At 36.2% G+C, this 6740-nt stretch overlaps 1 pseudogene; it reads left to right on the top strand.

Annotated features, from left to right (window-relative positions):
* The first annotated feature begins 1130 nt into the window (after window positions 1–1130).
* Window positions 1131–1799, top strand: LOC132487026 (small ribosomal subunit protein eS4, X isoform-like; annotated as a pseudogene).
* The last annotated feature ends 4941 nt before the right edge of the window (window positions 1800–6740 follow it).

The raw sequence follows: 6740 nt of genomic DNA, 5'->3' as shown, positions 1-6740 counted from the left end.
CTTTGTTATTCTTTTTCAAAATTGTTTGGCTATTTTACATCCTGTGTATTTTCATATAAAAAGTAGAATCAACTTTTTATTTGTACAAAAAATGCTTGCTGGAATTTTGATTTGTATTATGGTTGACCATTGAACAACACTCCATGAAGTGGAAAATCTGAGTATAACTTTACAGTTGTCCCTCCGTGTCCATGGTTCCATACTGGCAGAGTCAACCAACTGTGGATTATGTATTCTGTAGTCTGTATTTATTGAAACAAATCTGCATATAAGTGGACCTGCTCAGTCTAAACCAGGGTTGTTCAAGGGTCAGCTGGAAGTTGAATTTGAAGATCAATTTGGGGAATTTTGCCAGCTTAACAATATTGAGTCTTCTGATTCATGAACATGGTATATATTTCCATTAGTTTTAGTCTCCTTTCATTTCTTTATTTTGGTGGGGAGATCTAATTAGCTTTATTCAGTGATTCAGGAATCAGGCAGCATCCCATCTAGTAAATAGAAGGATGCTCAAGGGGTTGCATAAATGGAAGGTTTTATAATCAGAAGGAGGGTAGGGAAGAAGGTATTAGCAAATGAAAAGAAAGGATTTTTTCAGGCCAGGCCATCTTCCTTTGGGGGGAAGGGAACAGCAGAGGTCTTCATGATGCAGATTACCTCACTAGGGTTGATCCTGAAATTTCAGATTACGTGTTTAAAATTCACATTCCAGGGACTTCCCTGGTGGCGCAGTTGTTAGGAATCCACCTGCTAATGCAGGGGACATGGATTTGAGCCCTGGTCCAGGAATATCCCACATGCCACAGAGCAAGTAAGCCCATGTGCCACAACTACTGAGCCAGTGCTCTAGAGCCCATGAACCACAATTGAGCCTGCAAGCCACAACTACTGAAGCCCGTGAGCCTAGAGCCCATGCTCTGTAACAAGAGAAGCCATTGCAATGAGAAGCCTGTGTACCACAAGGAAGAGTAGCCTCCACTCGCCACAACTAGAGAAAGCCTGTGTGCAGCAATGAAGACAAAACATAGCCAAAATAATAAATAAATAAATAAATAAATAAATAAATAAATAAATAAATAAAATAAAATTCACATTCCGAGCTCTCTTTGTGCCTAGCACAGCCATGGCTCATGTCTCCTCTAATCATTTTCCTAAGGAACAGACTTAAATATGCCCTAACAGGAGATGAAATAAAGATCTGCCTGCAGCGTTTCATTAATATTGATGGCAATGACTACACTGTTATAACCTACCCCAGTTGTTTTATGGACGTCATCAGCATTGGAGAGACTGGAGAGAATTTTTGTCTGATCTATGACACCAAGGGTCGCTTTGCTGTTCATTGTATCACACCTGAGGAGGTCAAGTACAAGTTGTGCAAAGTGAGAAGGATCCTTGTGGGGACTAAAGGAATCCTTCATCTGATGACCCATGGTGCTTGCACCGCCCGCTACCCTGATCCCCTCATCAAGGTGAATGACACCACTCAAATTGATTTGGAGACTGGCAAGATTACTAATTTCATCTAATTTGACACTGGTAACCTGTGCATGGTGACTGGAGGTGCTAACCTGAGAAGAATTGGTGTGATCACCAACCAGGAGAGACATCCTGGTTCTTCTGATGTAGTTCATGTGAAAGATGTCAATGGTAACAGCTTTGCCACTGGGCTCTCCAAGATTTTCGTTATTGGCAAAGGCAACAAACCATGGATCTCTCTTCCCCATGGAAAGGGTATCTGCCTTACCATTGCTGAGGAGAGGGACAAGAGACTGGCGGCTAAACAGAGTAGTGGATAAAATGATCTCTAGGTGACATGATTGGAAAAGTCTTTGTACTTAATTAAAGATAATACCACATTAAAAAAATAAGATTCACATTCCTAGGAGAGACTGAAACTACAATGAAGTCTTGGTTTGCTGTTCTGGGAGCAAATTACTCCATTTTGGGCTTTTTTTTTTTTTAACAATGCCAATTATATCTCAAAAATGTCAGTATTTCTCTAATTTTAATGTGTGAAGGAAGGTCTCCTTTAATTTCTGTTAGCAGTGTTTTATAATTTTCAGTATGGAGATCTTAGGTATCTTTTGTTAAATGTGTTTCTACGTATTTAATATTTTTTCATGCTATTGTAAATCAAAAACATTTTATATTCCAATTTTTATTACTAGCATATAGAAATACATATATTGCTAGCATATAGAAATACAATTATTTTTGTTTTTACCCTTGTTTCTGTGACTTTGCTAAATTTGTTTCTTAATTTTAGTAGTTTTGTGTAGATTCTTTAGGATTGTCTATGTAGACAATCACATTTTCTATGAACAAAGGCAGTTTTATTGACTTCCTTCCAGTCTTTTTGCCTTTTATTCATTTTTTCATGCTTTATTGAAGTCTACAGGACCTCTAGCATAATGTTCAGTAGAAGTTGTGAGAGTGTCATGCAGTATATCATTTACTATGATACTAATTGTAGTTTTTTCATAAATGTCATTTATCAAATTGAGGAAATACATTTCTATTTCTAGTTTGCTGAGAGTTTTGGTCATGAATTGGTGTTAAGTTTTGTCAAATTCTTTTCCCGCATCTATTAAAATGACTATATGATTTTCCTTATTTATTTCATTAACAGGATGAATTACAGATTTGTTTTTGATTCAACATTCAAAAACTTGCATTTCTTAGAATCTACTTGGCCGTGATATATAATCATTTTTATATGTTGCAGGATTCTATTTATTAATATTTTACTGAGGAATTTTTCTTCTATGTGTGTAAGATTGGTATTTTTCTTCCTTAAATATTTGATAGGACTCACCAATGAAATCATCTAGGCCTGTAGTTTTCTTTGTGGGAAGTTCTTGGTTATGATTATTTAATAGATTTATATTGTGGTAGATGATCTCCAAAGCTGGATGTCATCCATTTATACCCTTTCTGTGTGCATGCCTCTACATGCACCACCCTCACTTGAGGCTGGGGTGGTCTTTTATTTATTTATTTTAACATCTTTATTAGAGTATAATTGCTTTACAATGTTGTGTTAGTTTCTGCTGTACAACAAAGTGAATCAGCTATATGCATACATTTATATCCATATCCCCTCCCCCTTGAGCTTCCCTTCCACCCTCCATATCCCATCCCTCTAGGTCATCACAAAGCATTGAGCTGATCTCCCTGTGCTATACAGCAGCTTCCCACTAGCTATTTTATGTTTGTTAGGGTATATATGTCAGTACTACTCTCTCACTTTGTTCTACCTTCCCCTTCCTGCCCTGTGTCCTCAAGTCTGTTCTCTATGTCTTCATCTTTATTCCTGTCCTGCCACTAGGTTCATCAGTGCTATTTTTCTAGATTCCATGTATATACGTTAGCATACAGTATTTGTTTTTCTCTTTCTGACTTACTTCACTCTGTATGACAGACTCTAGGTCCATCCACCTCACTACGACTAACTCAATTTCATTCCTTTTAATGGCTGAGTAATATTCCATTGTATATATGTGCCACATCTTCTTTATCCATTCATCTGTTGATGGACAATTAGGTTGCTTTCATGTCCTGGCTATTGTAAATAGTGCTGCAATGAACATAGTGGTACATGTCTCTTTTTGAATTATGGTTTTCTCAGGGTATATGCCCAGTAGTGCAATTGCTGGGTGGTATGATAGTTCTATTTTTAGTTTTTTAAGGAACCTCCATACTGTTCTCCATAGTGGCTGCATCAATGTACATTCCCACCAACAGTGCAGGAGGGTTCCCTTTTCTCCACACCGTCTCCAGTATTTATTGTTTCTAGATTTTTTGATGATGGCCATTCTGACCGGTGTGAGGTGATGCCTCATTGTCATTTTGATTTGCATTTCTCTAATGATTAGTGATGTTGAGCATTGTTTCATACGTTTGTTGGCAATCTGTTTGTCTTCTTTGGAGAAATATCTATTTAGGTCTTCTGCCCATTTTTGGATTGATTTTTTTTTAATTGAGCTGCATGAACTTACTGTATATTTTGGGGATTAGTCCTTTGTCAGTTGCTTCGTCTGCAAATATTTTCTCTCATTCTGAGGGTTGTCTTTTCATCTTGTTTATGGTTTCCTTTGCTGTGCAAAAGCTTTTAAGTTTCATTAGGTTCCATTTGCTTATTTTTGTTTTTATTTCCATTTCTCTAGGAGGAGGGTCAAAAGGGATCTTGCTGTGATTTATGGCATAGAGTGTTCTACCTATGTTTTCCTCTAAGAGTTTTATAGTGTCTGGCCTTACATTTAGGTCATTTAATCGATTTTGAGTTTATTTTTGTATGGTGTTAGGAAGTGTTCTAATTTCATTCTTTTACATGAAGCTGTCCAGTTCTTCCAGTTCCACTTTTTGAAGAGGCAGTCTTTTCTCCATTGTATATTCTTGCCTCCTTTATCAAAGATAAAGTGACCATATGTGTGTAGGTTTATCTCTGGGCTTTCTATCCTGTTCCATTGATCTATATTTCTGTTTTTGTGCCAGTTCCATACTGTCTTGATTACTGTAGCTTTGTAGTATAGTCTGAAGTCCGGGAGCCTGATTCCTCCAGCTCCGTTTTTCTTTCTCAAGATTTCTTTACCTATTTAGGGTCTTTTGTGTTTCCATAAAAAGTGTGGAATTTTTTGTTCTAGTTCTGTGAAAAATCTCATTGGTAATATGATAGGGTTGCATTGAATCTGTAGATTGCTTTGGGTAGTATAGTCATTTTCACTAGATTGATTCTTCCGATCCAAGAACATGGTATCTCCCCATCTGTCTCTATCATCTTTGATTTCTTTCATCAGTGTCTTACAGTTTTCTGCATACAGGTCTTTTGCCTCCTTAGGTAGGTTTATTCCTAGGTATTTTATTATTTTTGTTGCAGTGGTAAATGGGAGTGTTTCCTTAATTTCTCTTTCTGATTTTTCATTGTCAGTGTATAGGAATGCAAGAGATTTCTGTGCATTAATTTTGTACCCTGTTACTTTACCAAATTCATTGATTATCTCTAGTAGTTTTCTGGTAGCATCTTTAGGGTTCTCTATGTATAATATCATGTCATCTGCAACAGTGACAGTTTTACTTCTTCTTTTCCAATTTGCATTCTTTTTATTTCTTTTTCTTCTCTGATTGCCATGGCTAAAACTTCCAAAACTATGTTAAATAATAATGGTGAGAGTGGGCACCCTTGTCTTGTCCCTGACCTTAGAGGAAATGCTTTCAGTTTTTCACCATTGAGAATGATGTTTGCTATGGGTTTGTAGTATATGGCTTTTATTATGTTGAGGTAGGTTCTCTCTATGCCCACTTTCTGGATAGTTTTTATCATAAATGGGTGTTGAATTTTGTCAGATGCTTTTTCTGCATCTGAGATTATCATATGGTTTTTATCTTTCAATTTGTTAATATGGTTTATCACATTGATTGATTTGCATATATTGATGAATCCTTGCATTCCTGGGATAAACCCTGCTTGATCATGGTGTATGATCCTTTTAATGTGCTGTTGGATTCTTTTTGCTAGTATTTTGTTGAGATTTTTGCATCTATGTTCACCAGTGATATTGACATGTAATTTCCTTTTTTGTGACATCTTTGTCTGGTTTTCGTATCAGGGTGATGGTGGCCTCGTAGAATGAGTTTGGGAGTGTTCCTCCCTCTGCTATTTATTGGAAGAGTTTGAGAAGGATAGGTGTTAGCTCTTCTCTAAATGTTTGATAGAATTTGCCTGTGAAGACATCTGGTCCTGGGCTTTTGTTTGTTGGAAGATTTTTAATCACAGTCTCAATTTCAGTGCTTGTGATTGATCTGTTCATAATTTCTATTTCTTCCTGGTTCAGTCTTGGAAGGTTGTACTTTTCTGAGAATTTGTCCATTTCTTCTAGGTTGTCCATTTTATTGGCATATAGTTCTTTGTAGGAGTCTCTCATGATCCTTTGTATTTCTGCAATGTCAGTTGTTACTTCTCCTTTTTCTTTTCTAATTCTATTGATTTGAGTCTTCTCCCTTTTTTTCCTGATGAGTCTGGCTAATGTTTTATCAATTTTGTTTATCTTCTCAAAGATCCAGCTTTTAGTTTTTTTTAATCTTTTCTATCATTTCCTTTATTTCTTTTTCATTTATTTCTGATCTGATTTTTATTATTTCTTTCTGCTAACTTTAGGGTTTTTGTTGTTGTTGTTGTTCTTCTTCTTCTTCTTTCTCTAGTTGCTTTAGGTGTAAGGTTAGGGTGTTTATTTTAGATTTTTCTTATTTCTTGAGGTAGGATTGTATTGCTACCAACTTCCCTGTTAGAACTGCTTTTGCTCCATCCCATAGGGTTTGGGTTGTTGTATTTTCATTGTCATTTGTTCCTAGGTATTTTTTAATTTCCTGTTTGATTTCTTCAGTGATCTCTTGGTTATTTAGTAGGGTATTGTTTAGCCTCCATGTGTTTGTATTTTTTACAGTTTTTTTTCCATAATTGATATCTAGTCTCATAGCACTGTTGTCGGAAAAGATGCTCGATACAGTTTCAATTTTCTTAAATTTACAAAGTCTTGATTTGAGACCCAAGATGTAATCTATCCTGGAGAATGTTCTGTGTGCACTTGAGAAGAAATTGTCTTCTGTTGTTTTTGGATGGAATGTCCTGTGGATATCAATTAAGTCCATCTGGTCTAATATGTCATTTAAGTCTTCTGTTTATTTATTTTATGTTTGGATGATCTATCCATTGGTGTAAGTGGGGTGTTAAAGTCCCCTAC

This window comes from Mesoplodon densirostris, chromosome 3 (genome assembly GCF_025265405.1).
Source record: "Mesoplodon densirostris isolate mMesDen1 chromosome 3, mMesDen1 primary haplotype, whole genome shotgun sequence".
NCBI lineage: Eukaryota > Metazoa > Chordata > Mammalia > Artiodactyla > Ziphiidae > Mesoplodon > Mesoplodon densirostris.
This window is presented reverse-complemented; position numbering and strand designations above follow the sequence as displayed.